The 10642-nt window shown below is 37.3% G+C and overlaps 1 pseudogene; it reads left to right on the forward strand.

Annotated features, from left to right (window-relative positions):
• LOC110291825 overlaps positions 1 to 3627 on the forward strand; it is a 12909-nt pseudogene extending 9282 nt beyond the window's left edge.
• The last annotated feature ends 7015 nt before the right edge of the window (positions 3628 to 10642 follow it).

Below are 10642 nucleotides of genomic sequence, written 5' to 3' on the forward strand. Positions count from 1 at the left end.
TGCTGTCACCAGAATTTTTTATCTTAGCCATTCTGACTGGTGTGAGGTGGAATCTCAGGGTTGTTTTGATTTGCATTTCCCTGATGACTAAGGATGTTGAACATTTTTTCAGGTGCTTCTCAGCCATTTGTAATTCTTTAGTTGAGAATTCTTTGTTTAGCTCTATACCCCATTTTTAGCAAATGAGGTACATGGCCCTTCTTTTAACAGTGTTAATGCCTGAACCAGGCACATGGCTTCAGGGAACCTAGGGGAATGACTTGGAATATATAAGGAGCATTGCTTTCTTTCCTGCAAATAGAGTATGGAATTCTTACCAAAATCAAACCTCACTCAGATGTTTTTGAAGCCCGACTTCTAGCAGATGTAGGCACCACACCTTCCAGGTGCCAAAGTTCAAGACTTTTTTGGATAGGTATATTTAAATGGCATGTACCCCTTCTTTATAGGAAGAATACACACTGTCTTGATCTGAATGCTGCCAACAAATATTCAAGACCTAGTTTTTGCTGAAGCCCATGCACATTATTTAAATCATATTTTTATTTTAAGAATTTTGAAATTTGGATGTCAAAGAACTTAATAAATGCCTTATAGTATCATATACTATTATAATATAGTATATTATTAAAACTAGACATAATCATGTCTAGGTGAGATGAAAAGGATCTACTTATTGGCATATGGCTTGATCCTGAACAGCTACCTTGTTGGGGAAAGGGGAAAGCTTAGGTTCTTTCCACAGAATGCTGCAGAAGCATGACGACTGTCAGAATGATTCCTGTGACAAGCTGACCTGTGAGTTTGCTGAGTGCCCTGACAAGAATGCTAAATTGGGTATATGTTTTTGACCCAACTTTGCTTGCCTTTGTTCCAAATTGGATCAGCTAAGGGCCTTGTTTGAAGCATTTTAACCTTATGGGACATAGAACATTAGAGACCATGGAATCTGACATAGAAAGATTAGTGATAAGAAAGAGTTATAATGACTCTTTCCTTCAATGTGACAAATTATTCTAACTCAATCTTGGACTGGTCTAGTAATAATTCCAATATTAGATTCCTATTGAAGATGGCTAAAAATCTTAATTACCTAGCAAAGTTAACTTGGAGCTTATCCTAAAGAAACAGCCTTTCTGTTGATTCTCAAAGTCACTTCCTCCAAACTGGGAAGCAAGAGTCTGAGCTTGATCTTTGCTAATTTGCAACTGAATAAAGTACCTGGGCTTTCACAAAGAAGCTTTTATCCAGTTGCTTTTCAACTATCTCAACTTTGTTTTTCAAGTAGATTAGTCTCTCCTATTTTCAGCCTGATTTCAGGAAGCATGCAGCCTCACCTCCAGCAAGCATGGGTGGCAGAAATTCATCAATATGAAGAAGAATATTCAGTATATATTGTGGCTTTGGTCTGATTTGGGAATAAGGTGTGCTATGAGGGCCAGACAGTCAATGACGGGCAACCAGGTTTTGGGGCCATATCAATCTAAGACAGAGGTATATGCCAAGAGGCCGTGGTTTGTTAATATTACACCACAGAGCCATGTTTGTGCAAAATAAACACAAACAAGTTGTATATATTCTCCTTGATGGATAAGAATGGCTCGGGAAAATCTGAGATTTCCTAGAACAGGCATGGCCTCCAGCCTCCATAACTCCCAGGCAGGACTAGGGAGCATAAATAAATTTTATGTCTCAGTCTAGCTATTTTTATTATATATTTAGGGAGGAAGTGTAGCCTCCTCAGTCTTGAAGCAGGCTGATCCAGACTTTGACTTTGCTGCCACTAAGAAGGAGATTACCTAGGGTGGAGCCTTCTGACCTAGATGGGTTGATTGTTCTGTCACTTGCTGCTGCTCTCCTCCAAGACACTGCTACTGAAGGAAGGTAAAATATTATAACTTGTGAGTTGTTTAAGAGCCCACTGCCCAGGCCCGGGACTGAGAACAAAGCAGAACAGTCCACAGGCCTGCCAGGGCAGGGCTGTTGTTAAGGCACTCCTAAGAATATCTTAACTGTGAAGATGAAAAGAATTCAAGGATGCAGGCAAGGCCATCTGGCCAAACCTCCCCTCTGTCTATTGCCCCTTGGCGCCAGGTAAAAGTCGTACTTCAACTGGTTGCTATGTGAACAAAGATAAGCCCCCAGCCCACAGGAACAAAGTCCTGTTGCTCTGTAATCCTTCTGTTAATGTTTGAATAAGCCAATAGTGTGTCGCTATGCTGAATTCCACACCCCTAAGCCCCTTACCCCATAAAAACTCCTACCTTTCGAATCCGTTATCTCCTGTGTGGGATGCATGTCGGACAGGAGCTCCTTAATTAAACGTCCTCATGTAATTACAGCAAGAGATGGTCCTTCGTGATTTTTTGGGTGCACGCCGAGTCGGGAATGGGGTGGGGGTTTCCCCAGTAGGTCTAACACTACCTGCTGAGTGGCCCCTGAGATATTCCAGAGGGACATCCTATCCTGCATGTCAGCTACAGGCTGGCTCCAGACACCAAGAATGGACTGGCGGTGGGGATGGGCCTTTCCCGTTTATAAGCACAGTCTCTGAGTAAAATCGAGGGCCTTGATCAGAGAAATTTTTGTCTTGACTTCATTACCTTTTCTGGCAGTCTAAGTCTCTTTCATCCCCAGCCTGCCTTCCAGAAATACCTGGTTCATGTATGTTGCTGGCCAGCTTACAACAAAGGGCAATTTGCAAAGCACATTTTTCTGAATCTGTGTTCTATCTGATTTATGAGAAAAATGATTGACCTTAAAGTAGAAATTTACAGTCTTTACATTATCGAAAAAAATTTTGAACCAACTGTATATTTTTATTCATAATGGAACTCAGTACAATATGTTAAATTCTGCTATTATTGAGCTATTTGAATTTATAAGAAAAAAAATCAAGTCTCTCATTGCAAACATTTTGCAGAATTATTTTATGTCCTTTGAACCAATTCAGTATGTCCAGACATTTAAATGGCTCAAAACTAATTATGAAGAAGAGAAAAAGAAAAAGAGAGAGAGAGAACTAAGAAGGAACTTACATAATATAATATTCCAGAAAATATATTGTAGACATTTCAAAGATAGGGAGGTAAAAGTTAAGGCAGACATATTTTGTATATGGATCAAAGAAGAAGGAGGAGGAGAAGGAGAAAGAAAAGGAAGAGGAGGAGGAGAGGAGGAGGGGGAAGAGGAGGTGGAGGAGGAGGAGTAAGAGGAAGAAGAGGAGGAGGAGGACGAGGACAAGGAAGAGAAGGAGAAGGAGAAAGAGAAGGGAAAGGGGAAGGAGGAGAAGAAGAGATATTCTACCAATGGGGAGTGGCTTTCTAAGTCATTATGACATATTTATAAAACTTAAAGACACAAATGAAAGAGAAAATGTAAAAGAACATCCAAAAAGAAAAGCATCTGCATCCTCTGAATGTTCTCCATCTCAAGGAGATAATTCTGATAGTGGAATGAGTACAGTTCACTGTAGCAGCATTGTAGCTTGAGTGGATTACCCATATGATACTGATGGTGACAATGATAATGATCCTCATGGAAACAATGAAAAATGAAGAAGATGAAAAACCTCCAATAAAAAGTCCTAATTTTTGTTCATGGAATCATGAGGCCCTCAACTTCTAGTTCAAATAAAATTCTATAGATATCACTAACTGAAAATCTAATTTAAAATCTTTCTCCTATGGACTTTTAAATATGGTAGAATTCAGACCAAAGTAATGAATAAAGAGGCCTCAATTTTACATAAAGAAAACTTTCCACAAAATAAATGTATACTATAAATTAAACAACAACTGAGTTGTAACTTCCTATCAAGTGCATCTTACTTTAGCAGCATGGTTTGGGAAGAGGAAAGAGTTTAATAAAAAATACAATGTTTACTAAAGTCTTTATACTAGAAGAAACTAAAAAGGTTTTATATCAAATCCTACTCTCAAAGAAAGAGGCTAGCAATGGCATTCTTTCCATGAAATCAAGCTTATTTAAAGTAGCTTTTGTTTGTATGGAAGACAAAGTTATGTTAAAGTAAAAATAAAGTGAGACTTTTCAACACTTCAGTGATAATTTAGCAGAATTTCAACATTATGAATACTACGATAGAAACAACATTCAGTGCAAATCAGTAAAATTTTTATGAACAATGTGCTAAGCTGTACCCTAAAGTAGCTGTTGTTAATGTACTTATATTTAGATAAGAAATATCAAGTATCAGTATCAACATAGTACTATGCCTAGTGTGATTTCTGCAGGATCTTCATGGAATAAAACATGCATCACAAAATATCCAGTTTGTGAAAGTTAATGAATTTTTTCCTTTTTCTTAGAGTAGTAGGTACATGATAGTTTATATACATAGACACAGACACACAGGTACACAGATTCACACACATACACACACACACACACACACACACACACACACACACACACACACACACACACACACACANACACACACTCAAACTACACACACACACTACATATATATGTATGTATATATATATACATATATACACACATATATGTACACACATATATATACATGTATATATGTGTGTGTATATATGTATATATATACATATATATTCATACATACATACATATGGTTGCTGAAATAAACTAACAAAACAAATAAACCGAGGTAAATTTGACTTTGTATTATAGTGTGAGGAGATACATTCCATTCAGTTCTGGGAGGAATCTAAAGCATCCTGTCACGTTTCACCCACAATCAATAAGCAACTAGATGATTTCTGAGGCTTGGTTCAATTTCTCTTTTCATGTAGTGTGAGACATCAGCCAGTGGTACAGAGTCACATATATTCAAGGTTGGTCTTCTAATCTCAGTTATCACAGTCTCATATATATGCCTAGAAGTTTGTATCTTAAGGCTAGATTATGTTAATTATTAATTATCACTTATTAAACCCTTGCCTTCCTAACACCCAAGCCTATAACTATTTAGCAATAACCTTCCACTATCTCATACAGAATTACAAAATGCATTTAGTCTAACTGTAAAACACCCCATAGTCTTTAATGTTTTTGACATTGCTCAAAAGTGTAAAGAGAGAATCTCTTCTGAAACTCATGCTCTTAATGGTGAAGTCTCATGACATAAAAGAAAGCATATTAGTAACTTCTTGTGATGATGAAACACATGACATAATCAATATATGGAGGCTAGAGAGAAGATTCAGCAGATAGGAACACTTCCATAAAACTGCATTTGACCCCTAGTATCCATGTGGTAGCAAAGAAACATGTATAAGTCCAGTTTCCTGAGACTTGCTGCCATCCTTCGGACTGCACTGGCAATTCATGTGGTACACAGACATAATACAGGCAAAACTTCTAACACACACATGTGTTGTGTGTGTGTGTGTGTGTTTGCAAAAACAAATATCTTTGCAAGAATCAACTCATTGAAGAAATACAATCTCAAAGCCAACCCTCACTGAAGGCAAATTGTTACTTTTAAAGTTTCCATACCCTTCCCAAACAGAATGTCATCACCCATCAGCCAAGTGTTCAAATACTTGGAGCAATGATGAGGGGACAGTTTTCATGTAAACCACCATATTTTGCCTCCTGTCACCCATAGGCCTCTAGCTATGTCACAATGATGTGGTGTGCAAAACTTTTCCTGGGGAGGTAAATATCTTTATTCACCCCAGATATGGAACTCACGACAGACCAAAGTACAGATACCACCAAAGTCCAACCTTGTGTACCAATGAGCTTTATTGGGGTTATTTATAGAAATATGGGTAAGCAGAAATAACACAAGGACAGCTGTGTCACCAAAGCCTGTCCTTGAAAGTGTGACAGATCAAAAATATCAAAACCCGTGTCACATTGCACAGTCTGCAGGTAGCACAACAGATTGGGAAGTGTTATTTTTGTACAACTCATTTGGTCCAAATCTCTTTCAGGCATCTTGGCTAGTTTCTGCATCTTGCAGGCAACTTCTCTGCAGGTTGTTTTCTCTGAAAGTGACTCTTTACAGCATCTTATTGTGTATTTTTTTCCTTTACATACATTACATCCTGACCACAGTTTCCCCTACCTCCACTCCTCCTTCCCCATCTCCCCTCTGCCTTAAATCCACTCTTCCTCCGTTTCACTTTAAAAAAAAAAAAGATTAGGCTTCACAGAGATATTAACTTAAAATGACATAAGTTACAATAAAGCATTGTCTACTCCCTCATATCAAGGATGAACAAAGCAACCACTAGGAAGAAAAGGGTCCCTAACAAAGGCAAAGTGTCAAAGCTATCTCTACAGCCTTCTGTGTAGATATGTTTAGATGGACATCAACATGATCTCTAAAAGAAGCACAGACAAAGGACATCCAAACAGCTCTGAGCTGTAACATGGTCCACAGAAAGCAAGATCGATATAGGTGGCAGCACAAACCACTGAATTTCCCAGGCTTCCAGTGGTAACATGGGCACAAAACAGACCATGGACACTATCATGGTCTGTGATGCCACCTGAGGCTATGATGATGTCTCATGGTCCATTCTTCAAATAAGGGCCATGTTGGAGTCCTTTGTCTTGTGCAGCTGGAGGCAGTCTGTGGCCCATATTAATGTCCATGACTCATGATGCCACTAAAGACTATGGGCATGTTCATTGTCTGTGGTACCACCTGAAGACGTGTTGATGTCCATGGACTGTGCTCTCACCAAAAACCATGCAGAAGACTATGATTCATGATTCCACTGGTTATAAAGGGGAAGGAAGTTTCTTTTGCGGGGGTATCAGAGACTGTAGAATCACAGTTGAGAATGAGAGACAGAAACCTTCTTTGTCTACCTTTCTTTCACACTCCCCCCCCCAAAAAAAAACATAACCGTTCTAGATATATAGCCATCTTTAAAAATACTCTTAAAAATAGTACCTGGAATACTGAAATACAGAGTTGACAGATTTCTGTGGGAGGCAGGGGTAGGATTATGAAAGGACTCAGTTTTCAATAATGGGCTGGACACTTGGAGTTAGATCATGCTCCACTGTGTATATGAGCAATGAAAATTTAATTTGATATTGTTTTTCCTTTCTTTTCTCTTTTTTATTCTTCTTCTTTGATATTGAGGGAAGTCACAAGGATTGCAGTAGACCTGGGAGGACTGAGAAGTGAATGTAATTGGGGAGCATTGAGTTAAATTTCCAAATAATAAAATACTATATTAAAAAAGAATCAGAGCTACCCCTGTTTCATGTGCCACAAGAACACTAATCATAATATATATTCAGATGACCCAGATAAGACCCTTACAGGGTCCAAGATTATTGCTGCAGTGTATGTGAGCCCTTCTGAATCTTATTTAGTCATTTATGTGGTCCACTAGATCCTAGAATTCTTCTTCCTCTTCTTCAGGATTCCATGGGCTTTGCCCTAGTGTTTGGCTGCTAGACAATGTCTCTCTGATAAAAATTGAACTTGTCACCATTCTATGAGTATAGCACAATATCATTAGAAAGCATTGCATTGGCTTTTTTTTTGTTTTAGAATTTTGTCAGTCATATTTGAGTCTATCATGATTTAAGATGATTTTTTCAAGTTCCATGTATTTTCCTGTAAGTTATATGATATTTTTAACAGTGGAGTAATAACCCATTATGTAGATAAACCACATTTTCTTTTATGTTCATTAGTTGAGAGCCATTTAGGTTGTTTCCAGGTTATGGCTATCATAAATAATGCTGCTACAAGTATAGTTGAACAAGTGTTCTTGTGGTCAGATGGACAGTCCCGTGGGTACATGCCCAGAAGTGGTATAGTTGGGTCTTGAGTTAGGACAATTGCCCATTTTATGAGGAGCTTCCATATTAATTTTCAAAGTAACTACAAGTTTTTATTCCAACCTACAATGGAAGCATGTTCCCCTTGCTCCATATCCTCTCCAGCATTAGCTCTCACTTGAGTTTTTGATCTTTCCCATTCTGAGGGGTGTAAGATGCATCTTAGTTTGATTTACATTTCCCTGTTGAATATTTCTGTTAATTATCCTTGACTCTTAGAGATACTTCTGTAAAAACTTTCTCTGTTTAGCTCTGTACCACATTTTTAAAATTGGGTAACTTGGTTTGATGGTATGTAAATTCTTGAGTTCTTTATATAATTTGGATATTATCCCTCTGTCAGGTGTAAGGTCAATGAAGATCTTTTCGATTTTCTATGCTGCTATTTTGTCATTTTGATGGTATCCTTCACCTGTCTGAAGCTTTTCAGTTTCATGAGGTCTCATTTATTAATTATTGCTCTTAGCACCTGAGCTGTGTACTGTTCAAGATGTTGTCTCCGGTGACAATATGTTCAAAGTTAGCCCCCAATTTGTCTTCCATTAGATTTAGTGTGTCTGGTTTTAGGATTATGTAATCTATCCACTTCAACTTGAGTTTTGTGGTGATAAATATGGATTTATTTGCATTATTTGATACATACTGACATGCAGTTACCCCAAGACCATTTATTTGAAGCTTCTTTCCTTTATTCATTGCAAATTTCTGGTTTCTTTATCAAAAATGTGGTGACCATTAGTGTTTAAATGTCTGGGAATTTGATTTTATTCCAATAATTAACCTGTCTGTATTTATGCAAATACCTCATCTTTTTCATTACTATAGTTCTGTAGTACAACTTAAAATTGGAGATGGTTATACCTCCAGAAGTTCATTTATTATACAGTATTGTTTTGGCTATCCTAGGTATTTTGGTTTTTGATATGAAGTTGACTATTGTCCTTTCAAATTCTTTAAAGTACTCTATTAGAATTTTAATGATTATTTTATTGAATATGTAGACTGCTTTTGTTAGGTGGCCATGTCTTACTTTGTTAATCCTACTGATTCATGAGCAAGGATGAGCTTCCCATCTTCTGATATCTCCTTCAATTTCTTCCTTCAGACACTTTTTTGTCATATTTTCACTTCTTTCATTACAGTTACCTAAAGATTTTAAATTATCCCTGGCTATTGTGAAGTTGGTTATTACCCTTATTTCTTTCTAAGTTCATTTGATATTGATATATAAGAGGGCTACTATTATTTTTCTGTATTAATCTTGCATCCAACAGTTTCCTAAAGGTGTTTACCTGCAGGATTTCCTTGGTAGAATTTTTGGAGTATACTCTGATATCATATGCAATAATAATACTTTGATTTCTTTCCTTCCAAGTTTAATCTCCTTGATCTTTGTGAGTTGTCTTATTGATCTGACTAAAATTTCAATTATGATATTGAATAGTTATGGAGAGAGTAGAAAGTCTTGTCTTGTCCCTAATTTTAGTGGGATTGCTTAGATGTTCTGCCAATTTAATACTATGTTGCCTATTTGGCTTGCAGTAAATTGCTTTATTGTGTTTAAGGATTTCTCTTTATCCATAATCTCCTTGAGAACATTATCAAGAATGAATGTGGGATTTTGTCAGAGGCATTTTTATCATCTAAAGAGATGACCATGTATTTTTTCTTTCAGTTTGTTTCTATTGTGGATTAGATTGACAGGTATTGACATGTTAAACTATTTTTACATTTCTGGAATGAAGGCTACTTGATTATGGTGGATGTTATTTTTGTTGTGTTTTTAGATTCAGTCTGCAAGCATTTTATTGAGTGTTTTTGCATCTATGTTAATGAAGGAAATAATTCTCTTTCTTTTTGAATCTTTGTTTTGTGTATCTGGGTGACTGAACATATAAAAAGCAGTTTGATAATATTCCTTCTGTTTCTATTTTGTGGAATAATTTGAGCAGTATTGGCATTAGTTCTTTGAATATCTGGTAGAATTCTGCACTAAATCTGGAGCTGATGTTGTTGTTGTTGTTTTTGCTTTGCTTTATTTGGTTTGGTTTTAGACTTTCAAAGACTGCTTTCTATTTTCTTAGGGATTAAAGGTTCATTTAAGTTGCTTACCATATCTTGTTTTAACATTGGTAAGTGGCATCTATGGAGAAAATTATCCATTTCTTTTAGATTTTCCAATACGGTTGAGGGCTGCTTCCCACCACCCTCACATTGTTTGTTTGATTGTTTATTTGGTTGGTTGGTTGTTTATTGATTAATTGACTGATTATATACTTATTCACTTTTCATCCCACTCATTGCACCCCCTCAGTCCCTCCCTCATAATTCTTCCCCTACCCCTTCCTCCTGTGAGCAGATGGAACCCCTCTTGGGTATCCCCCTACTCCTGGCACATCAAGTCTGCAAGTATACTTGTAGCCTCTCCTACTGGGGCCAGAAAAGGTAGCTCAGATAGAACATATCCCAGGTACAGGCAACAGCTTTTGGGATAGCCCCTGATCCAGTTGCTCAGGACTCACATAAAGGACAGTCTACACATATGCTATATATGTACAGGGAGTCCTATGTTCAGCCTGTGTATGTTCTTTGGTTGATGGTTTAGTCTCTGAGAGTCATAATGTTATAAGTTCTTTAACACTGTTAGTCTTCCTGTGGAGTACCTATCCCCTTCCGGTTCACAGTATTTTCTCCTCTTATTCCATAATAGTTCCCAGACTCCATCCAATGTTTGGATGTGGAGATCTACATATGTCTGAATCAGCTTCTGTTTGGAGCCTCTCAGAGGATACCCACACTAGCTAGATTCCTGTCTGCAAGCATAACA

Source organism: Mus caroli, chromosome 3 (assembly GCF_900094665.2).
Source record: "Mus caroli chromosome 3, CAROLI_EIJ_v1.1, whole genome shotgun sequence".
NCBI classification, from domain to species: Eukaryota; Metazoa; Chordata; class Mammalia; order Rodentia; family Muridae; genus Mus; species Mus caroli.